The sequence below is a fragment of the Panthera onca genome, chromosome D3 (genome assembly GCF_046562875.1).
Source record: "Panthera onca isolate mPanOnc1 chromosome D3, mPanOnc1 haplotype 2, whole genome shotgun sequence".
NCBI lineage: Eukaryota > Metazoa > Chordata > Mammalia > Carnivora > Felidae > Panthera > Panthera onca.
Genome location: NC_138350.1, coordinates 80,786,477 through 80,812,036, shown reverse-complemented (window position 1 = coordinate 80,812,036; position 25,560 = coordinate 80,786,477). Strand labels below are relative to the sequence as shown.

General features: G+C 39.7%; 1 long non-coding RNA gene across 1 annotated transcript in view; it reads left to right on the top strand.

Annotated features, from left to right (window-relative positions):
• The window catches only part of LOC144613939 (uncharacterized), a 228,720-nt gene extending 213,463 nt beyond the window's left edge, over positions 1-15,257 (top strand). The window contains exons 2-3 of the long non-coding RNA XR_013551437.2: positions 11,842-11,938; positions 15,150-15,257. This is a non-coding gene — a long non-coding RNA (uncharacterized LOC144613939). The remainder of the gene's footprint in view (positions 1-11,841; positions 11,939-15,149) is intronic.
• The last annotated feature ends 10,303 nt before the right edge of the window (positions 15,258-25,560 follow it).

Genomic DNA, 25,560 nt, shown 5'->3' with positions numbered 1-25,560 from the left:
GGTCTTGTTAAATATGAGCTGAATTATCTCACTTTTCTGTTCAAAATACTCCAGTAGGTTCCTTCTTCATGCAAAATAAAACCCAAAGGCATTAAAAAAGTCTACAAAGTCCACACAGTTTGGTACCCCATTCCAACCTAATCTCCTGTTGCCTTGCCCTCATTCATTCCACTCCATCCACCTACACTGGACTTTTTTCACCGTATATTCCCCCTCAGTGCCTTCATTTCACATGGGCCATTTCCTCTGCTTGGGACTGTTTCATTCATGAGACTTGTTCTCTTGCCACCTTGAGATCTTTGCTCAAATCTCAGTGGAGCAGGTAGGTCTTCTCTGGCCTATTGAAAACTACATGCATCTACTCCTCCCCAGTGCTTCTTCCTACTACCTTCCCTACTGTGTTTTCTCTGTAGCACTTGACTGTATGTAACATATTATGTGTCTTTGTGCCTATTTTCTGCCTTCAATGCCTTTAGAATAGAAGATTCACCAGGGCAGGCATTTTTGCACATTTTTCTCCTTGCTATAAAGCAACGGATTGAGAACTGAACTTTACAAAAACGATATCATTTCAATTTATCAAGAATAATGAAGGATACAATGGGAGACCATGAATCTCTTTCTATTTCAGCCCAGTCAAATCTATCCCAATAATTTAATTTAGTATCACTGTATTCTGATAAGAAGAGATCAAGGAGAGGTTACGTACACACATTCCTTAACTCCGTATCTTTCTTAATCTTTTTTACTATTGTTACCACTGGTAACCATTGATCTTATTCATCTATCCAAGGAAACATCTAGCCTCTATTTCCTTTTGTTTTAATCTCAAGTGATCATATGCAACTCCAAATTCTACAGATACTTTATTTGACTTTGCCACGGTCTGAAACTGACCTAACCCAATTGGGTGGTCAGAATGTTTGATAAGTATCAGTAGCCTTCTATGTAAAAGGTAATTCATAGCAACAAACCCGATTCTCACATTGCTGCCAGATGGTGTTTGGCAATGAAAACCAGTCTCATGAAACATAATTATGTAATCACCTCAATATAAAGACTTTTATTAGCAAGAAGGCCCAGCCCTGCAACCTGTTTGCTATTCAGAAAAGGTCTTTTTCATTCTGACATATCAACTCACAGCTCATATGAAGGCTTATCCTACTGGCCCTTGCAGGCATTTGTGTCTGTGACTTTTATCATGGTAGCTTTTAGCATTATATTATAGTTAAAAGTATGTAGAGAATTCTGGGTTGGAATCTTTACCCTTCTGAGTGCTACTTCTGTGACCTTGAGCAAATTCTTAACCTCTCTCTGGTCCAGTTTTCTCACAGACAATGTGGGGAGGATGACAGTAACACCTACTTCAATGTACTATTTTGAGAACTACCTGAGGTAATGCACTTAGAATGTTCTTGGCTATGTAAATATTTATTGAGTTTTTATGATATACCAAGCATTGCATTAAGCAGTTTACACACATTATCTCATTTATTAGGTAAATATTATCATCTCCATTATACACAGAAGGAAACTGAGGCTTAAAATTTGTGTTATTTTGCCAAAGTTATCACAATTAGTAATTAGTGGAGCCAAGATTTAAACCCAAACAGCCCAACATCAGAGCTCAATTCTTAATCAGTAAGGTATGCTGAGCCTTCAGTCAATTTCACTTAACTTTAATATATTTGGATGATATGATTCAATCCCTCCTACATTTCCCAGACAACACATGGCTTTGATTTTCTAATATTTCTCTATGATAAGCAATAGTTGCATTTTTATATGAGTCAACCTGCAAAGCTATTATTTTTCTCTCACCCTTTGCTCCATTTACAACAGCTGATAACCAAAAAATTCCATCTGATTCTCAAAAGTCATCATTTTTTCTGCATGATTTCTTTCTTTAAGAACTATCTAGGTAGTGGGGAAATGTGTGCATTTGGGTGTAAAGAATGCATCAAGGCACCGTGTCTTCATATAGTCTTCAGACTTAGAAAAGTTTCTTCTATAGAACATGTCAACTATCTCTTCTTCAAGTCTCTTGAACAAACAGCCAAGGAAACATCATACTGGGTCATGAAGATTTGGGGCCCAGGAGCAAGAAACCTATCTTGCTAAGGAAGGCTGGTATTAGGCAAAAGTCTGGAATTTCTTTCTGTAGTGGCAGAGCTGAGAGTAGGAAGAATATTTTGAAATAAGATGAATATTGTAAAACGAACAAGCTTGAAAACTTGTCAGCTTCTACCGCCGAATGCTTTGACTTACAACTTCTTTTCTAGCTCAGAGATTCTTTGGTCTCATTATATAAGGAACTTAGAGTTATCTTCCAAAAAACTTCCAATTTTTTTCAAAAGTCTCATATTTACATAGTTTAAGGAAAACACTTACCAGTGATTCACACCCGTGTAATTAATAACTTTATATCTAGAAGGACAAAGATCTTACATTTTATTTACAAACCCAATCATCTATAAATCAGAGCTCTCACACTGTGTGTTCTTTACAGGACTGAAGAAGAGCTGGTTTCCATCCAACTTACGGACGATCCAGTTTGCCTCTTGACTATCTTTTGATTTTTTTTTTAATTTTTGTAACATTTATTTTTGGGAGAGAGAGGAGAGAGAAGACAGAGCACAAGCAGGTGAGGGCAGGGAAAGAGGGACACACAGAATCTAAAGCAGGCTCCAGGCTCTGAGCTGTCCACACAGAGCCCAACGTGGGGCTCGAATTCACCAACCATGAGATCATGACCTGAGCCGAAGTCAGTCACTCAACCGACTGAGCCACCCAGGTGCCCCTTGAGTATCTTTTGCTTTCTAATGGCAGCCTCAGTTTTCTTGGTAGAATCCATCTGTAAAGCTTATTTCAGCTTCTTCTCTGTTTGTAGATTTCAGACTGGCCTATCATAAACTCACATTGGAAGTAAGAATTCCCACGATGTTGCCAAGGAGCTTTCCACATGACTTTCTCTCTTCCAGGATCTAGGTCCTTAGGAATTCTCTGGGAACCAAAAAGGTGGTAAGGAAGTCTACCTTCCACACATAAAACACACTAAACTTGGCTGTTCCCAGATACTAAAGATAACTCAAGGACAAAACAGAGGAAAAGATACTAAAGGTAACTCAGGAACAAAACAAGGGAAAATGTACAGCAGATTTTTCCCTGTCTTAAAAAGTAGGAAATTTCTAGTCCTTCAGCCTAGGCACATTGAAGTAAAAAGGTAGAATCACAGAGCAGAGCAGAGCAGCAAAGGCACTTCAGGAGACCCTGTGATGTGTTGCCTTTTCAGGTAAGCTAAACCCTATTGAAGGTGACATGGGAAGTATACAGTCGGGGTGATTTGAACCTGCATCTACTGGCTCTTAATACTTCTTGGCTTGTAACATTATTTTTACCCTCCACACTATGTCCATGTGACAGATTTCACACAGTTTTAGCATACGGTCTCTGCAAAGTGATGGAAATCAATCCCTTGAAGACCCATCCCTATGTCAGCCATGTCAGTAGACACAGTAAAGTGCCTGCATTCTCTTTACCCCTAATTGGCAATGGGTTCCAACCGTTTATGGACACTTTTAAGAAAAATCTTTCTGTCGCTACTCCCTGAAATAACAAATTTTTTAAATGTTTTGTTGCTAAAACATTTTTGAAATCATCAGTATTTAAAAAATGGCTTCACGGTATTTGGGAGACAAAATACCACAGTCCTCAAAGAATGGTTTCCAAAGTGCATGGAGTCCTTTAAATGGTTCTGAGACCCCCTTCTGTCCCTGTTTTATTTGTGATGTTGAAGGCAGATTTGCCTCCTCACTTCAGCCAGCTTGTTGCTCTTCTGGGTTAGCATACAGGCGATACAAACTTGTATCTACCTCCCCAGTGAAATACATTGGAGATGCATCTGTATAAAATCTTGCAGTATAGACTTTGATTTTCATCTAGGGTTATTACCATTATTACTGTCATCATCATCATCTTTATTATGTTTAGGGGAACTTTGTGACTTATAACAAAGTATGCATAAAAAGTTCAGGAAACCAGAAGGAAAAAATGATGTATTTTTATATTTCTAAAAATAAAGTTTTACTGTTCGACAAAGTGCCTTGGGCCATTTGTGTATGTTTTCCACTTTGTTTCTTTTTGATATGTGTATTATTTATTTTTCAGATGAAACCTAAGTTCCTTCTTGATTTTCAAAGTTCATAAGCTTTAAAATATTTCCATGTATGCTTACTTTTTATTGAACGTCTAAAATCTATGCCATCCGCTTTAGTTTTTTAACATAGAAGTTATACCTATGAAAAAAGTTTCTACATTATTTGCTGCTTTATTCTTTTTTATTACAGTTTTTGATATATTGTTAATATTTGACTCAAAGTACTTAATATTCTGCTTTGACCTTGCTTTTTATGAGTTCAAACAAATATGTGATTATTCTATTTTTATAAGGATGTTTTGCACTATCTAGAATAAAGTGCAATTATAATGATAAAAATATTGAACTTTCACTTCAATTTGATAGTCAAAATCCCTCTCGTGACGTCCTGACACATTTGAACAAATAAAGGTTAAAAATACAAGTGTATATCCAACAGTAACCTCTGGACACATGGTGGAAAATAAAGCATGGAAGTTCTCAGAGTCGGGAAGCATATGATCCAATCATCGTTGGGGTTTTATATCCTCTTAACATTTCTTTTGAAAATCTCAAAACCACCCAAATCTCAAAACCACCCACAGTCTCCATTTGCTGCTCTCTTCGATGTTACGAGAATGCTTGCCTTAATTCTCACAGAACTTGTAATGTATTAAGCACCCCTTATATCCTGGTATATACCAGATCCTTCTTTATAGTCACCCAAGTGTAATTAATCAGAAGTAGGTTTTGTTTTGTCTGCATCATACAGGAAGCAACAGAGCTTCAAAGAAGTTCAGTAGTTTTACTGGGAAGTGGCAGAATCAGGGCTTATCTTGACTGATAATAACTCCTGTTCCAGCATACAGTAAATTGGAGGGAGAAGAAAACACCAGTGTTTTGGGCTTTATCTTTTCTTAATCTGACCAAAAAAAATTAAGTTTCCTGATTATTAGTAAGAATTTTCTGAAAGTATTTTTCATACATTGAAGTACATTGGCTCGTTTTGGAACATCAGTACGTTATTGCATAATTTTGAAGGATCAAAATTCACCATGCATTCAGAGTGGGCATGCAAAATGTTGGTCTTCTCAAGGAAGAATTTCTGGTCAATATCCATTCATTGTTCACTAAACGTGTACTTAATAGCTATTATCTACAATGCATTATGGAGCCGTTTAAACCATGGTCATAAGATGTAAAGTTTGAGAACTAGAATGTACCATAGTGATCGTTTAGTGTAATTGTTTTATTCAACAAATGACATCTTTTTTTTTTTTTTTTTTTTTTTTAATTTTTTTTTTTTTCAACGTTTTTTTATTTATTTTTGGGACAGAGAGAGACAGAGCATGAACGGGGGAGGGGCAGAGAGAGAGGGAGACACAGAATCGGAAACAGGCTCCCGGCTCCGAGCCGTCAGCACAGAGCCTGACGCGGGGCTCGAACTCACGGACCGCGAGATCGTGACCTGGCTGAAGTCGGACGCTTAACCGACTGCGCCACCCAGGCGCCCCAACATCTTTTTTTTTTAAGGCATCATTTACTCAAAGTCTCCTGGATTCTAAGTCTGCCACAACTAGATCAAAAGTGCCGCCACAGGAAAAGTCTACCTGTTTGCCAAATATTTGTTGTTCTCCATTATAACATTAACGTCAGCAGGCCATCATGTCACGTGTTCAACGTAGAGGTAAAGGACCCTGCACATAGTCAGATGGTTTTTCATGTATGAAGGCCACTTCAGACACTCAAGTATGGAATGAACATCTTTCTTAAAACATAACTTTCTTTACACAAATGTATGAGGATATTAGTATATATAAGAATATACAAATGACCACTGTACTTTTTAATTTTATTTATTTATGTTTTTACTGTTTTAGTGTTATTAGTGGTTTTTTTAAGTTTATTTATTCTGAGAGAGAGAGAGAGAGAGAGAGTATGCAAGTGGGGGGGAGAGAGAGAGAGAGAGAGAGAGAGAGAGAGGGAATCCCAAGCAGGCTTTACACTGACAGTGGGGCACAAACTCACGAACTGCGAGAGCATGACCTGAGCTGAGATCAAGAGTCAGACGTTAACTCACCGAGCCACCCAGGCACCCCAACTATCCTTAGTGTTTTTAAAAAAAAAATCCATCAATCACATGTGCCTCACACTACCCACGCTTCACAGGGACTCACATTCTCCACTGAAACCTACTTTCGCATTGCTGAGTCGGCCGCCTACATTCCTCAGTGTGCCTATTATCATATGTAAAAAAATATAATCACATAGTGCCCATAAATAATGAGATACTTGGCCTCTTACCAAAAACATATAGGGGATAAACTTAATTTTCTGTCCTCTACAAAAGCCTCTTCTTAGACTTATTGGTGAAATATAAAATTTTTGTTAAAAAGCCAAATTATTTTTGTGGGTGCCTGGATGGCTCAGTCAGTTAAGTGTCCAACTTCGGCTCAGGTCACGATCTAGCAGTCCGTGAGTTCGCGCCCCACATCAGGCTCTGTGTAGACAGCTCAGAGCCTGGAGCCTGCTTTGGATTCTGTGTCTCCCTCTCTCTCTGCCCGTCTCCTGCTCATGCTCTCTCTCTTAAAAACAAACATTTTTAAAAAAGAAAAAAAATGGCCAAATTATTTTTTGGAAAAGGTTTCTTGTTTGAAAGTTAAATACATTTCTTTAAAAATTAGAGGTAATCCTCACAAGTTGTTTTCACTGTGTGTTCTTTTGAGTTTCATTTTTGCATCTTTAGACTCTTAAAGAAGCACCCCACAAACTGGCAGCAGCTTCGAAACATAATGCGGCTCCTTTATGTTTTAGCATTTTAAGTATGGCTCACTCAATCCCACTTCCGTTTTGCTTAATCCTGCCCTGCATATGGCTCTATTATGACCAAGGTGATTTCATTCTCTCCATTTCCTTGAATTGCAGAGCTACATGTATTAGATAACCCCCCTTTTTAAAGAAATGGGACATTTTAGAATCATTAAATGACTGATGGAAACTTAAAAATTTCATTAGTGGTAAAGTTCAGTTCAGATAGAATTCTCTTGCTTCCATAATTAATATCCCACCTGTTCAGGAAGTGAGCCTTTTGTTCCCCCTTGATTTCCACCCAATCTTAAATCACCCTTTCTGTAGACAATCATATTTGGGTCATTATCTTTATCTTATCTTTATCACTGATCCTGATTGTTCTAGAGAGAATGAAAGCATAGTTTTTAAAAAGGGGAAATTTCTGTGTCTTACACAAATGCAAAATGATCACACGCAGGAGATTTTACTTAAATTCATTAATTAATAGGAAACCAGTGCAATGTTATGAGTGATTCAGACAACATTTGAGAAGCTGGGGTTTTTATGGGATGGTAAGATTCCCAGATTTGATTCAAAACTGGTCCACGTCCCACAGGATCATAAACCGTTGGGCTGATCTGTTCCGTCGCAGACAAGTTACTTGTATCTCCACTTGACAAAATTCTACAAGTCAGTGTTTAGCTGCATTAAATCTGGGGCTTTTTGTCAAGAACAAACAACAGGCTAAGAGGTGTAAACAGTCCCAGGTAGCCTCTGCGTCTGTGTGACACTTAAAGCACATGGCACCCATCCTTTTCTCTCTATTTTCCACTCGCACATGATTATTCTGCCAGAGGTTATTTCGAAGTCATGCAGTTGCTCTCAAAATTTAGGAAGAAAATTTTGCATGTGGTCATGGAAGTATAGGTTCCTAACCTGAAACTAATGCTCTCCGTTTCCAGCTCAGATTCCACAACTTTTTTAGTAATTCCTTTCAGAATCTGTAAAAACAGTGTGAGCAAAAGGATTGAATAAAGGTAGTTACTGGATTTCGCAGGAATGTCATCGGAATGAGCTTAAAAATATGTTTAATGGGGCGCCTGGGGGGCTCAGTTGGTTAAGCGTCCGACTCTTGATACTGGCCAAGGTCATGATCTCAGGGTTTATGAGTTTGAGCCCTGCATCAGGCTGTGTGCTGATGATGCAGAGTCTGCTTGGGATTCTCTCCCTCCCTCTCTCTCTCTCTCTCTCTCTCTCTTTCTCAAAAATAAATAATTAAACATTAAAAAATAAAAATAAATAAAAATACGTGTAGCTGATGAATCACGCCTTCTCTGTAAAATACTAAGATGCAAAATAGACAAAGAGGAATACTTCCCTTCAAAAGCCCACAGATGGAGTAGCAGTCCTAACTAACCGTGAACACCTCCGGCAGGAGGTGGGTTTCTTTCAAGGCCATAAGATGGCTTAAGACTGTTTATAATCATTTGTATTTCTCTGATAAAGTTCAATTCCAAGAAAACTCAGAGGTAATTGCTTCCACGTTTGAAATTTGCGTAATGAGTCGCTGATTGAAATTCAATGACTTTCTCATGTCTGCTTCTTCCCATGCCAGTCTCTTTGAAGATGTATTGATGTTGAGAAAATGATTCAAAGCTTTGCGTGCAATTCAACATAGTATCTGCAATTTTCAGTTCATTGAAGCAGAATGGAGCTCAAATGCGCGGATTGGTATTTGTATCTATAGGCAGGGGAATGTCTTCCCTTCTCTTTCAGGTTTTAATGTACAAAGTAATTTGACTACTTTAGATGCATTCCTTGCCATCAGCTTTGAAGATAAAGCAAACCAGAAATATTTGTTCAAATTATTGGCAACTTTTTTTTAACCACTCCTGATAAAGAACTTGACTTTCTAATGGACATCGTCATAATAATAGAGAATCATGGGATTCCTTGGGAAAAACATCGGAAATCTATTTGTAAACAACCACTCCTGATAGTTTAAAATACGTATAAAAATATATATGTGGAAATATGTGAAAGAGTTTTATTCCTAGTAACAAAAACAGGCCAGGAGAAAAACCCTGAATGGCTTTTCTACAATCTTACAGAAAAATGGTAATCAGTGGGTGGTCAGGGGGAACATGAATGTTATACAGTAAAATGTGATTAAAAAACACCAACCCCATTACTTCCTCCTCAAATGGATGGTTGTGATTCTCCAAAACTCTTCTCACTTTTAAATCCCTCCTGTCATACTCCCCAAAGCACCCACCCACTTTGCTCTTCTGTCAAGTCTTTCTGGATCTATGTCTCTCCTTCCAACGGTTCTCAACCCACTGGTTGCCCCTGTACATAATAAGGCTGAGAGCCAGAAGAAGGCTAAGAGCCAATGCAGGTGGACAGCATTAGGACATCCCTTAGAGAAAGGAGAAGGGGGAGTTATTATTAAATTATATATTGCATTAGACTAGATTATATTGTTTTCCCCCTGTTACCCATGGAACCATTTCAACTCCTTTTTTTTCTTTTTTTTCCCCTCATGATCATTACAAGGACAGAAGAAACCAGAAAATTGAAATTACTTTCCTCCATGTTTCATACTTTACTAATCATTTATCGTATCAGTTATCTTTACTTCCTACTGTGCGACATGCTGTCTCGTGGCCCTCGTCTTTGCTCACACCACTTTTTGTGCCTAGAAAATCTTGCTAGTTTTTCTTTCTTTCACCCAGCTAACTCAAACTTGTTCTTCAACCTCTCCTAAATTACTTCCTCGAGAAGCCTTCTCTGCTAGGTTGAGTGCCTACTCTGGATGCCACCACAGTTAAATAAAGTAAAACCCATTTTTGGCTAAGAGTATGGCCAATGGTCTCTATAAAAAGTAAACAATAGCATTTTGTTAAAACTAAGTAATGACAATTCAAAAACTACATTCTGCAATTATCAGTTATGGCCAAAGGTTAAAAAGAAAAAGATACCTGCTTTCTAACATTGTACAAAACAAAAACAAGAACTGAAAGAGAAAAGAGCATGGACCATGTGCACGGTCTTGACTTATACTCAGCTCCATCATTTACCTCTTGTGTGATGTTAAAGACATACGGAGAATCACTCCTTTTTTTTTTCAACTTTTATTCATTGTTTTAAGTTTATTTATTTTAAGAGAGAGAGCATGAGCAGGGTAGGGGCGGTAGCCCGGGGCGGGGGGGGGGGGGGGGGGGAGGGGAGGGAGAGCGGGGATGGGGAAGAATCCCAAGCCGGCTCCACACTGTCTATGGAGAGCCTGGCGCAGGGCTCAAACCCACAAACCAGGAGATCATGACCTGAGCTGAAGTCGAGTTGGATGCTTAACCGACTGAGCTAACCAGGTGCTCCGTTTCCAACTTTTAAATCGGGAAAGTAATATCCATCATATATAATTGTCATAAAGCATCAATATGACACGACCTATAAAGCAAATTGCTCTTTTCCTGACACTTATTGAGTATAAGATAAAGATTGCTTCCTTGACCCACCAAGCTTAGGAGGGGTTCCAGTAGTTGTATATATCGTGCAAAAGTAATATACCCATTTAGAAAAATACTTTACTAATTAAAATTTTAACAAAATATATCAGTGATATGTCATTGTTTGGGGAGGAAAAAGCCCAATGGTCACCCTGACCGTTTCCTTCTCCAGCCATTTGCACATTATTATGTGGAAGCCACTGCCATGACATTCATGTGGTTATCCTTGACCTATGATTACACATACGCATCTTCAGTAGGACGCTAAAATAATAAAAGCAGAAATACTATTTTCTTCTAAGAGATCTAATTTCAGTAAAAACGTGGACTGAGTTTTATATCTGCATCTTGTCATCTGCAATTGCCTTTATTTCCTTAACTACTGCCCAGAGTGCCCTCAGCAGCCTCTGTGGTGTCATAGCATTTCCATGCTGGCTTACGCAAGGGACCTTTATTTCTGAATCACTCATCAAGGAGTTAACTAAATAAAACCCAATGTGTTTGTGACACTTTGAAGTAAATGTTTATTCTGTTATATGCCAGCTGTCCAAGCAGATATTTGCTTCAAATTAATTTCAGTGACAATGTTAGGTTTGGATTTATGTTATTTTTACTGGAATTTACTTATATAATTCAATATTTATTAGAATGAAAAGTAGGGTGACCAAATTACTTATTTTTCTTATAGATGTCTCTCAGTCTCCTTCAAAGATAACAAATGTTCTCACTTATTCCTCTGTAAATATTCTAATTTAAATTTTTATTGGCAAGAAAATTTTCCAGGCAATTTTCTTGTTAATCCATTAATGAATATGCTTCTGACAGATGGAGCTTTTCTTGTAATTAATGTTATTTTTGCCTACAAATAATATCAAGTCTTCTCTCAAAGCAAAATGTTCTTGTTGCCGACTCAGGCTATTACTCCCTTGACTTCATTTCATTACTGAATTTCTTAGAAGTGTAATCTCCAGTTCCTTCCTTGCCCTTGGATCCAGTCTTTAGCCTAAAGATGTTTTACCTTCAACTAGGTTAGCTGTGCATGGAATCCAGAAGAATTTGTAGGATTAAGAAAAAAAAAAAAAAGCCTTCCAGTTGCTTTACCACAAAATAATAATACATTTCAAGGAGAGATAAGTATGTGGCTCTACTCCCAACCATGAAATGTTCTTGCTCTGAACTGGGCATACCTCACGCCACTCTCCAAACGTTCTGCTGACATCTCAGAAAGACTCTCCCAGCCCAGTGGGCACCAGGTAAAGAGAAAGGTATTCTTCTCTCCTTTTCTTTTTCACTGTGAGACATTTCAAGCATACGGAAAATATATACACAAATAAGAGAAGTACCCAATGCATACAGTCCAGCTTTATTCAATCTTACCATTGTCCCATATTTTCTTTTGTTCTTCAGGGAAAAAGCCATGTTGGATATAGACGCGGCCCTTTGTGTGCATTTACCAGATCGCGTTCTTTTCCCTTCGCCTCCTATGATCTGGTTCCTGAATTTGGTGAGTGTTTTGGCTTCCATGTTTCCTGTGTGTGCAATATAGATATATATATATATCTGTATATCTGTGTGTATACATACACACACACACACACACATGTATATGTATATATATATGCACACACACACACATGCATATATGTATATATACACACACAGATATATATACCACACAGATATATATATATATAATTATTTGTATGTTTTATATGTAAATTGTATAATTCTAAAGGTATGATTTTTACTTGAGGGTTTTTAAATTCTTAGCATTATGTACGTTTAGACTTACCCACATAGCTTATTTTAAGGGCTATATGGTATTTTATGGTATGAAAACACCAGAATCCATATGCCCATTCTTGTGTTATTGGGGATTCGGTAACTTCAGATTTCTGTTATACTAACACCACAGTGAACTTTTTGTTCACGTCTCCATGGGTGCGGCGTGTGAGGCTCTCTCTGGGTTATATTATTATTCCTAGAAAGGAAATTTCTACCATACATTATGCACAACTACAGTTTCCAAGAACTAGGGAATTCTTGAGAGAAGTTGTGTAAATTTCCCCCAGTCTCGACAGTCTTTGATTTCGCTGCTTCCTCAACCACAAGTCTGATAGTCCAGTTTTTCTGTGTTGTTTTTTCAATTTTATGTTTATGATCTGACAGCTCATTATATTTGCAATTACCAATTCTCTGATTATTAATGATATTCAGCCTTCCTATTAGTTGATTCAAATTTCCTTTCGTATCTTTTGTCCATTTTGCTATAGGTTTTTTTAAATATCGATTTTTAGGATGTCTTGATACGCTCTGAATACTAATTCCACTCTGAGGCTCTTCTGCTGTTGTCTTGCCCTTGGGAAAATTGCCACTATTGGGAGTGGCAACAAAAATAGTACATTTTGTCCTATTTTTCCTGTTCCTCTTCACTGTGTCTGCTATTTATTGTTTTAAGAGAAGTAGACGGGGCAGAGAGAAGACGATTAGAATAAAATCACCAACCTGTATTTGCTAGCATTGTCTTCGCCTTCCTTCCAACTCATGAAAATTAAGAATATTTCCAAGGTCATATAACACCCTTTTGGCTGAATGCAGTGATTAAAAATGAATGAAAAGCTCTCAAAAGTACAAACTCTCTTTCCCCCACTACATCATGGAATCAGAAAGTGATACAGCAAGAAAGGACCTTTGGGTTCAGGAGGCTGAACATTCCATTATATAACTGAACCCTTAAGACCCAGAGTTGAGTTTGTTTCAATAAACCAAACTTCCGGTCTGTCTTCTTCCTTCAGTCTCCACCACTTTTCCCTGTTTGCTTTTCCTTTGTAATGCTTATAACTATAATTATTCAAAATGTAGTAATTATTTTAGCACATATTAAATCATCTTAACTATTTTCTGTCTCCTCCACTGTAATGCAAATTATATGAGGATAAGGCCACTATCTTGTTTTGTGCTGGATTTCCCACCGCAAAGAATATTAGTAGGTGCTCACTACGTATTTGTCTCATGTACTGACTGCCTACTGTGTGCCAGCTGCTTTAAGAAAAAGTTCTTGCCCTTAAAAAATTATTGCTAACTTGTCTACATTCACAGTTAGTTATAGTTTGAAGCCAAGAGTTAAGTTATTCTACCTTCATATTTAGGAGATGTGCCTCAATGAGGGAGCAAAGGCAAGAATCTATAAATGGCAGGGGGTTGGGGAAGTAGGACAAAGTATTAAATGCTTTAAATTTATTCAGAAATGGACAATACTGGGACAGTCAAGATCAGAATGTGTGGATCACTTTAGTCAGGGGATAAAGGTAGGAGTAGATTTCCAATTAACTAATGAACTTGGCCCACTAGGGTGAGCCTGAGTGACAGATTCACAGGTAATTTGGGTAAACTTTGCAAAAGTCATCCCCTCCTTTCTGTCACACTTCCCTGCCTCTTGGTAAACTCATAAAAGCCACAGGAATTTTTGGAATCTACTAAGGGAATGTTGAGTTCTGGACTTTTTCCACTTATGCAATATTTTTTATAAGTTTTGTGGTTACTTTAGCACATAGTTACATGATTTCTGGCTGCTCTGGAGTATAGGAAAAACTTCCCCAAATACAGTTACCTGTGCAGGCACTTCTGGCATCATATAAGGTACAGGCAGCCACAACGGAACTCGTAAGAGCCCCACAGTGGGGATGTGTCTGAGGTTCATTGTTTCAACCAGGATTTAAATTCCATCCCTGAATAAGAAAACTTGGAATGCCTGCCTGAATTCATACAGCTTATACATGGAAGAAACATGATACCTGTCTCCCTAAATGTGATAGTGACGAGGGAGTGTGGGGCAAGCTGAGGGCAAAGTACAGGCTGACAGCAACCCCCCCACCCCCGCCGCCGCCGCCTCCCCTAAGTGGGACATGTGTGATATTCCCCAGACACTCCTGGCCACCCAAGAACAAAGGAAGGGGGTTTAAGTGCTCGCCATGGCGATGTGGGAAACTAGGGCAAGTGAAAAATTAAATTCCCTTACTGCCTACAGCCCTTTGACCAGTCCTTGAAACAGGCAGAGTAACCTCCCTCTAGGAGCTCAGCTGCCTCAATGATGACACTTTGTTAGGGGCAAAAGGGAATCTTGGCCTCACATTACCTGACCCCCCAGGATCCTGTCAGTCTACTTTAACATATAAAAATTCCTTTGGAAACTTCCTTTATCTCAGCCCCACCCCCCCCCAAGATATGTGCTTGCAATCATACTCCAAGCTTATGGACCCTTGATATACATCTGAAGGTCTCATGACTGAGGTTGTACTAAGCGGTAATAAATGGCATTTTCCTAACAAAACCTAACTTCTCAAGGTCCTGGAAACCTTGCTTCCAAAATACCTTAGAGACTTATTCTAGCCCTAACCCCCACCCAACCTGAGGATATATAATCAGTTACCCATCACAACCCCAGCGCAGCTTTTCCTGCCCACGGGTCCTGTCCCCCCGCTTTAATAAAATCACCTTTTTGCAACAAAAACGTCTTCAAGAATTCTTTTCTTGGTCATCGGCTCCGGACCACCCCAGTATCACCCCAAAACTTCATCAATACCAATCTTAAAATTTTACATAACACCAATAATGAGTTGTGAAACGAAAATAGTTTTTCAAAACATTAAAAAATAAAATTAAAAAATAAACTATTTTAAAAAAAGTACCTAACTATATTTCTGTTCTCTCTTTAGAAAATGATACTAGAAAAGCAATGTCTTAGAAGCCACAAACAGAACTCGGCTGCAAAGATAGAAAACAAAGTTTCGTGAGTTTCAGGTGGATAGATAAGAAAAATATAGTGCTGGCTTAATGATGTTTGTCATACTCAGATTTGTTGTTATTTTAATTTGTGGCTTCTTGCGCTAATTCAGTACTTCTAATCTAATTCTGTATTTGTCATTTTGCAATCTTTTTTTTTTTTTTTTTTTTTTTTTGTCTCAAAGACTCCTCCCTCCCCCATCCTGAGTCTCTGGGCGTCCCTGAGGGCCAGGTGTTCCTTGGCTTGGTCAGGGCTGTGCCCATTACATTCTGTCTCTACGCTGACAGAAGGGAAGGGAGCACATTTGGTGGCTTAAGGGCAGAACCCTGAAGTGGCATAGGTTAGTTGTAATCTCATGCCAGTGTCAAGAAATGTCTCGAAATGTTCCAGGATTTTTTTTACCTCAAAACCTGGGGGTCGTGATGTCACCATTTCAAAGAACGAAGACACGGACACAAAATGAGCAGCGTATTACAGTGTAAGATCAGAAAGTAAGAACAGTAGGAAAGCTCTCTTTACAGAGAGGGGACATACGAAAGTGAACGCCCGTAACTGTAGGCAGGGGCCTTTGTTTCTTGTATAAGGGTCTGCTTGCCCCCCCCCCCCCCCCCCCCCCGTTCCTTCTCAGGTTTTACCCTCATTGGCTTGACAGCTCTAGGTGCTGGGTTGTCAGTTCCTGATTGGGTCCTTTCCGTTGTATGAGGGGTGGTCTGTGGCCATACTGTTCCCTTAGGGGTCGTACATTTTATGGTCTACTTATGTTTAGTCAGCTCTTTTGTCAAATTCCTGAGGGAAACTTCAGGGGGAATAGGTGGTATCTGTTACGTTCTTAAGAGGAACCTTATGCCACGTTCTTAAGAGGAACCTTATGCCCGAGGGGGTTTGCTGTGGTCAGACACTCCCAGAATTGTTCCAAAATACGTGTTTTTCTCCACCCAGGAAGCTCAGGTCCTAACCTTTCCCTCTCTGTCTATTTGATCCTATCTTTTCCTAACATACGAGTTGTTTTGGGAATGTAGTCTTTTGTGTAAGACCATATGCTCAGCCAAGACTCTTACTTTAAGGAGAAGGGATTTTGATAGGTAACTAGCAGCCCCACCATATATGACCCATTAGAAAGGGATCATAGAGACCATCTCCTTATTGTCCTACCCTTCTCCCCTGCCACATGTCACACCCCATAAAGGGGGTGTATCTTAACACGGGCAGACAAGTGGGCATCCAGCCTTTCCTGGTTATGAAAGATTCACTAACCCTCAAGGAAACCTCCTTCATCTACCATATCTAATTACGAGAAAGTTATCTCTCATATTTGTGCTGAAATCTGTGTGTCTATAATTATTAATTAGAGTATATTTCCACATACTGAAGGATACAAAATTAACTTTCCCTTTTTCACATGCAAATCTTTTCCTTTCCTTTTTTTTTTTTTTTTACTTGAGTATAGTATTGAGTACACAATATTATATTAGTTTTGGGTGTAAAACATAGTGATTCAACATTTCTATGTGTTCTGCTATGCTCACCACAAAGATAGCTACCATCTGTCACCATACAACACTATTACAGTGTCACTGACTAGATTCCCTATGCTGTGCTCTTTATTACTGTGACTTACACATTGGATAACAGGAAACCTGTATATGTCTTTCCCCACCCCTCATGTTGTTCACCCCCCTCCCTTCCCTCTGGCTGTCATCACTTTGTTCTCTGAATTTACAGGTCTGATCCTGCTTTCTGCTTGTCTTTTCATTTGTTTGTTTATTTGTTTTAGATTCCACATATGAGTGAAATCACATACACATGCAAATCATTTTCATAAGAAAAACGTAACACCGTGAAACTTGCTCTCTGACCAAGTTCTTGTTCTTTGAGTGTAGAGGTCCTTCAAATATTTTTCATGAGATGGTTCCAGAACTGTTACTGCCACGAGATTCAATTCCTTTCCGAATATAATTCATTCTTTCAGCTCCCCTTTTAAAATGTGAATGTGGTCTGGGAGTATGTACACAGATGGGCAGCTACCCCCTGCTGGATGCTTTTATTCTGTTTATGATGCCCAAGTGGGTTCCTTTTTTTTAATCAACCCTCCTCCTAGTAGATTCCTTCTAAGATCGTAGGAACATCTGAAGAGCTATAATCTTTTCTCACGGAAACTTCTGGTGAGCTAGCATCCCCACCACATACCTGTGTAATTGCAGTTAGCCCAAGTACAATATCTGATCTGTATCTTTGTTGAATTTCTTTTTACCAGATTTAGCCCATTGTTTCATGCTATCAGTATGTTTTCAAGTCAGGATTCTGAAACCAAGGACGTTAAACCTCAGATTCGTGGCAACACTAAATTTCACCTCCGTGCTTTCTCGTTGATAAACAGGTTGAGTGAGAAAGAATTGATATGAGAGCCTTAAAAAATAGTATTAAAATAATAGTCCCCTCTTTGCTGACGAATGAATGTGTAAAAAGAGAAAGAAAATGTATTTACCTGCCATATGTCAAAGGTTTTGCGTACATTTTGTCATGTAGTCTCCACGGAAAGGAATCTAAAGCACCATCTAAATTATCGTTTATCTTACAAATGAGGAAGATTGGGTTCAGAAAGTTCAAGTACAGTTCCCAGGATCATAAGGCTAGAAACTAGCAGAGGTGTCTTCTGATTTACCTTAGTTTGGTAATAGTTTCAAACAAGGGAATCAGCATCAGTTTGAGAATTTCATAAGGGCTCCTCAGGTATCTTAATATCTTAATATGCTGATGTCTCTTCATCCACAGACGTGGAAATAAGGAAAATAATGACTCTGATGGGCTGCTTTGTCAAAAATCATTCAACTACTATCCACAGAAAAGGAAAGAGATTATTGCACCAACCTGTCTCCATAATTCTCACTTCACATTGCTGCCTTCTCTGGCATTTACTGTCAGTGGTCCATTCCCGCACCCACACATCCACAAGTACACAGAAGACCTGAAAAATTCCAGCTGCCTGATGAGGGAACATAGAGCAAGCCTAGGGTAAAGTACAGGCTAATAGCACCACCCCCCACCCCAGACGGGATGTGTGTGATATTCCTCAGACACTCCTGGCTGCCCAAGAACAGGGGAAAGGAAAGAAAGCAGATGGTTGACAGACAGATCACAGTCATTCAGGACACGGGCTTTCTTCAGTTTACGGATAACTTAGTAAACTCCAAGAAAAAGGCAAGCTTATCCATAGCCTCATCTCCAGAAACCTATAGACTCCATTTCCTGGGACCCTAATATCGCCCTCATCAAGATGGAAAGGGGTTTCAGTGCTTGCCATGGTGATGTGGGAAACTAAAACAAATGAAAAATTAAGTTCCCTTACTGCCTACAGCCCTTTGACAAGTCCTTGAAACAGGCAGAGTAACCTCCCTCTAGGAGCTCAGCTGCCTCAATGATGACACTTTGTTAGGGGCAAAAGAGAATCTTGGCTTCACATTATCCTGACCCCTTCCCACCCCCCATCCCTGCCAGGATCCTGTCAGTCTACTTTAACATATAAAAATTCCTTTAGAAATTTTCTTTATCTCATCCCCCAAGATACATGCTGGCAATCATACTCCAAGTTTATGGACCCTTGATATACATCTTAAGGGTCTCATGACTGAGGTTTTACTAAATGGTAATAAGTGGCATTTTCCTAACAGCACCTAACCTCTCAAGGTCCTGAAAACCTTGCTTCCAAAATTCCTTAGACTTACTCTATTCTTAACCTCCTTCTGACCTGAGGGTATATAATCAGTTACCCATCACAACCCCAGTGCAACTCTTCCTGCCCATGTGTCCTGTCCTTGTGCTTTAATAAAGTCACTTTTTTTGCAACAAAGACATCTTTAAGAATTCTTTCTTGGCCGTCAGCTCCGACCCCCGCCACCATCACCCCAAAACTTCATCATGCCAACTAGACTCACAGACACCTACAAAACACTCCAGCTGACAATACATTCCTCTCAAGTAGACCTGAAACATTCTCCAGGAAAGACCACATATTAGGGCAATAAAACAATTCCCAGTGCAGTTCAAATGATAGAAATTATACAAGGCATATTCTCTGACCACCTTAGAATAAACTTAGTAATCAACAATGAAAGGAAATTCAGGAAAATACCAAGTATGTAGAAATTGAATGACAGATTCTTACATAACTAAAAGAGCAAAGAGAGAAATCACAAGGTAAATTGGAAACTACTTTAAGATGCATGCAAATAGTAACACAACATACCAAAACTTACAGAATTTGGTGAAAGCCATGCTTAAAGAGAAATTTGTAGCTATAAATACCAATTTAAAGAAGAAAGCTCTCAAATCAATAACCTAACCTTCTACCCTAAGAAACAAGAATAAGAAGAGCAAGCTAAGTACAAAAAATAAAAATAAGCAGAGGGAAGTAAATAATGAAGATTATAGTTGAAATTAATGAAATAGAGAATGGAAAAACAATAGAGAAAAAGCAACAAATCCAAAAGCCGAAACTCTGAGAAGATTAGCAAATTTGACAAAACTTGAGCTAGACTGGTAGAAAGATTGAGAGAAAAGGCTCAAATTACTAAAATCCAAAATGATACATGAAACATTACTATTGACCTTACAGAAATTAAAAGGATTACCAGGTAATCCTTTGCACAATTGTACACCAACAAATTAGATATAAACTACAGGAAAGGACAAATTCCTAAGGAGTCAGAAACTGCTAAAGCTGACTCAAGAAGAAATCTCCTAACAATCTATTTGAACTTGTAATGCCTCTGTCAAATAAAAGACATGGCAGGGGGAGGGAGCTATTACCCTAGAGGATTACTCTGGGTATGGGGCCTGTTGCCGTGGGGAGAATGCTCTGACCTGGAGATTTGCAAGTGTCTGTAAGATCAGGCAGAAAAGAGCTTTCCTTTTATAAGAAGTAAACAAGGCCAGAAACAACCAGTGTGGGGAAGTGTGATGTGCAGGACAGTCAGCCAACAGATAGGAAGTGTTTTACCCTGAGGTCGGCCTATTCCTGGATGGACCTTTAAGGAGGGTCTGTAAGCAGCTCAGGCTCAGAGTGGGTAAAGTTCAGGGACCTGGGGAAGGAGAGAAGCTCAATCAATGTTTGCTTAACAAGCATTTTGTTCAATTTGGTCATGGGGACAAAACATTTCTGCCAATCATTTAGGAGGCAAAAAATAGGGATCTGGAGGGTTTGTTTTTGACCTTGTCATAGAGGAACCAAGGTGGCATCCATGGGTCTTATCTAAATCATAGGTTTAAGGGTGGTTTCTTGCATTAAACCAGCTCCTGAACACCAAGGGATTCCTGAACACAAATCTTCATTGTTTTCCAGGATCACAGCTGTCAAATAAAGTCCAATATTGTCCTCACTCTATTTTTCTCAGCTTTAGCTTATCCACCCGCAAAACGGAAAGTGCACCTGATTGGTAGCTTACTAACTTCCTTTGGTGAGGAAACTCTTTTTTTTTTTCTTTATGTTTATTTAGTTTTGAGAAACAGAGAGTGTGAGCAGGAGAGAGTCAGGGAGAGGGGGGACAGAGGATCGGAAGCAAGCTCTGTGCTGACAGCAGAGAGCCTGATGAGGGGCTCGAACTCAAGAACCACAGAAACCACACAGACCGTGACATCGTGACCAGAGCCAAAGTTGGACACTTAACCAACTGAGCCATGGAAGAGCCCCAGAATACTCTTTTTAAAATAAAGTTCACCTGGAAATCCTATATGCAAAACAGATTAAATTGGAAATTCTCTGCTCTGATGGAAGAGGGAGGGGAGGGCCTCTCCAGCTGGCACACCATATAATGTGTTCCTGCACCCTGGGTCCCTATAAGGAGCCTAGAACTTGGTCAGTTAGCTTGACTTAACTTGAAACAGGCTTCCTCCTGACTCTAAGGCTTGACCTCCCTTTTCTTAGAGCATTTACTTAAGAAAACATAATTGTGTATTTTTGCTCTGCCTTTTTAAAGTATAGAGAGATCGGACCTGTCCCGACCCACCTGGGTGGCTCAGTTGGTTAAACGTCCAACTCTTGGTTTTGGCTCAGGTCATCATCTCAGGGTTCATGGGATCGAGCCCCGCTTCAGGCTCTGCACTGACAGTGTGGAACCTGCTTGGGATTCTCTTTCTCCCTCTCTCTCCGTCCCGCTCCTGCTTGTGCGCTCTCGCTCTCTCTCTCCCTCTCTCTCTGTCTCGAAAGAAAGAAATAAACATTAAAAAAAATAAAAAGTAAAGTGTAGACAGGTCTTCTCCCAGCTTTCTTACCCAGCTTTGCAACCCAGGGATGTGTTTCTCAAGGAGCTGGAGTCATCCCTTTGAAATGTAATTATTGAAGGAGACATTACCCCTGTCTCCCAGGGTCTGGTAAGGTAGGAATCTAACTTCAATAAATGCCAATTAGGAAACACAGATAGTGTAATCATTGACTCACTCCACCCCACTGTCCTCCAGTACATTTCCACTAGCTCACCCAGCACCAAGAAGCCCTCCCACCTTTTCTTTTAAACCAGTTGAGCTCACAGTCTCTTGAATAAAGTCTGCCTTGCCTGTGTAACTGTCCAGTGCAATTTTTCTTTGGCACAACTCCTGGATTAAATTATTGGCATGTTTCTTTTTGCCATTCTAACGTTCTGCAAACATGAGAAATCAGTAATAGGTCTGCGTTCTGGATTCAGAAAAACCTGGAAATAAAGATGGTAAATTAGTTTTGCTTATTAAAAAAAAGAAAGAAAATGGTAACCAGTGAAGAGATCTTAAAGTGACCAGAGAATCACAGTGATATTCTCCTCCCCTCTTTCACTTCTGAAATTGCTAGAGGCCTCTAAATCCATGCTAGTCTTTCCTTGCCATCTCTGCGGATAAATCTCATGGTTCCATTTATGTCTTGCTACCCTGCGTTGAAACAGGGAGGCCCAGATGCTTACTATAGTGCTCTGTCTCCGCATTCAGGACAAAGGTTAGAAAACTCTTCTTGAAGGTTACTTTAAAAACAGGAACATTTGCTAAGCAGATTCTGTGTCAGACACATCCCTCTTTTAACAGCCATATTTGGGGCTGCAAGTCCGGTCCTCTGACACTGAAAATTAATGCCTATATAAATAAAACAAAGCAAAGCAAATCAAACTGTAGCTGCAGCAGAAGTCCCACTCAATTCCCAGGAGGAAAAAAAAAATCGTCTTTTCAAGTCTATTTAAAACAATGCTATTTCTTTATTATTCATTCCTTTCTGCCCTTTGCCTCTCAACTCCCCTTCACCACCTTTAAGATTTGCATATAAATGGCACTCTTTTTATTTCTTCAGAGTTCATCAGCCCCTGGTTGCTTATTCCCCACCTGAAGTCTAATCCTTGCTTTGCAACTTCACAATTGGTTGCTGTGGAAATGATTATGTTGTCACAAACAGAGGATTAGAACTTCAGGGTAGAGAATAAGCAGCGGGAGCAGGTGAACTCTTAATAAATAAAGATTCTGGTATCATGTAAATGCACCTAAATAACAAAAAGAACTGTCACAGGTGGGAAGGGGAGGAAAAACGGGGAAAAAATCAAAATACGATTGCTAAGCATTTCCAAACTAGAAAATTGTTAGCATTTACTAGCAAGAAATCATTTTGCCATGAAATCACAAGTCTGGGGTTAAAATAAAAAACTCCGTACATCAGTAGGGAAAGATTGAGTTGCTTTGGATTCAGGGGACTCTAAATATAAGTGAAAGATGTAGAGAAAAAATAAAGAAATGGAGACTAATCATAAAAATGATAGCAGTTCCAATCCCGATCCCCCAAATAATTCGCACACACACAAAATGTCAGCATTAGCATCAAAATTGTCACTGTCATTTAACAGTATTATATGGAAAAGTCATTGCCAAGGTCAGGCAACATCTGATCATAAAATAATTGCACTGCATTTATATAGGCTTAGAGCTGCATCCTCCACGAGTGAAAGTAGAGAAGGCAAGTGTTTCTTCACTCTGCTAACCAGGCCAACCAACCAGAGAAGCTCGAGAGGAAACCATTTGGGGAGCTTGATTGGCCGGTGAATGGGATAAGGTCAACCAAACAAGTGGGTTTCCGAATTGTAAACCTGCAGGTGCCCTCAATCTCTGTTGGAGGTCACAGAGAAGTTCTTGAAGAGATTGAGGGCAGCATATAGCATGTGGAGCCGCTTTGCTTTTCTCTAGCACTTTCCTTAAGAGCGGTGCCTTCTCTCATTTTTCACTAAGTTTGTAAAGAGGATACATACCCACATTGTATAATTGCCTTTGTACCTTTATGCAGGAGTCCCTCCAAGGGACCAGCGCTGTTTGCACTTGGTTCACAGTGGATAGGAGCACATTTCCCCAGAACCACATCTGTTTGCCTGGAATATTCATCGCTTGCCATTAAGCCAGGGTAAAAGAGTTCTTGTTTTCTCCTATTTGAGCAGGACTACGACACTGCCATCCATTCAAAGACAAATTTTCAATACTTACTGGACTGTTCAAAAGCATCAGTGAAGCCATATCTGAAGCCATAAAATGACATTTGAAGCCATCTGAAGATATTGGCAATCACAGATCCAAGGAATAGAAAATTACAGTAATTATTGGCCCTTGTGCTTGAAAACATCAATTCTCTTTTTCTTGCCTGAAATTGTATGATCTCTCTACATGTGAGACTTGTAGGATGCATTAAAGAAAGGAGCCCTTTGTTAGTAATCAGATAATATTCCTCTTAAAAGTGGGGAGAGGGGGACAAACAAAGACTGAGGAAATCAGCCCTTTCTTATAGCAGCCTTAAAAGAAAATGCTTTCACCATATGCTGTGTCAGCCTGAGCCTCAGGGAGAAGAAACTGTCTGTCACATGGCTACAGGCTGGGACAAGGGAAGGGATGGCAGAAGACAGAAGCACCCCTCCCCCTTTCTGTCAGTCCACAACCTTGGAGTTGTAACCCACTTCAGCTGATGGCTTGCCTTCATAGAGGTGTCCTGACTTCCAACAGATACGAGTATGTTATTGTCCCCCCCAATCCAGATGACCTGTCCTGAGAACTCTGAGTATGGTCACACTCTGAACAGTGACAAATGTAGACGGGAAACAGGCTCAGCTTTCCCATTTCTTGAGGAAATTAAAGACATTTTAAACAACACAAGGAGAAGACAAGGACCTTGGCAGTGAGCTAAAGGCAAAGAGGGGAAGAAGGAGCCTGGTTTGATGTCTATCACAGTGGCGTCCTTCTAAGGAAAGGGAAAGGTCCTTCCTGAGGTTGCATGAAATCAGAAAAAAAACACAACAACTGTGTCACCCGACAGAGAACAGGAAGAGCTACTCGGGGCAGCTTCGATGACAGAAAACTGACAGTTTCTATCCATGTGAAAACGCAAGTTAAACTCATTTACAAGGGTCAGTCCACTCCTTTTCAAACCAATTCGGTAACTGGAGCAGGCAGTGGAGTCACGACACAGGCTTATTAGCATTTTTAGCAGGAATGTCACTCAAATGTGGAGCTGGGCTTTTCGTCTTTAGGCTTTTCCTCTTTGTATCCTCTCTGCCACACACGACCTGGAGGCAGAGGTCCGTTTCAATAAGAAACTTCAGAAGAGTCTGGTTATAGCGTAGCTCCAAAATTAGGTTCTTCTTTAAGACATTTAGGATACGAAACCCTTCACTGGGGACGTCAAACCATCAGCAAGGGGGATCCATGCCCTTCATTCACTCAGCAGATATTTACAGAGTCCTCACCCGGCAGGGGAACAGAGAGGAGGAAAATGGAGCCACCCTGTGTGGGTCTTCATCTGAGTACAGGAGGCTGACAGGAACACGTAGATGCGCGGGTAGTTAGTAGATGAGCGTTTATTCAAGTCATGTGAAAATTCCATGTACTAACTCAGGGCCAGCGATTGGCATCATTCAGATCACAGGTGCTCTCGAAGGCGAGGGTTCACCCAACTAGAACAGATCAGGAACCCACTCTCCTGGTTGCCAAAATTTGAGCAGCACGGTGTGTAGAGAAGAGCCCAGCCCTTGGAGCCAGATTCCGGGATCCATATCCTGATTCTGTTACTCAGTAGCTGTGTGATGTTGGAAGAGATATTTAGGCTGTTTGCGCCTCTGTTTCCTCATCTGTAAAATGAGCATAAGAGCAGCTCTAACTCTCTCCCCAAAGGACTGAAAGGCTTATTATAAGAATTTTGTCCAATGCGTGATAGATCCCACAAGTATTAATTATTGTGATGAGACCTTCGAAGTTCATGATTCTTTCATGATTTTCTTTCTTTTCTTTTCTTTCTGATTCTTCCCATGGAACGTGAAAAACCAGTCTCCTAAAAGATCAAAATGAAACATTCTTTATGCCTCCTG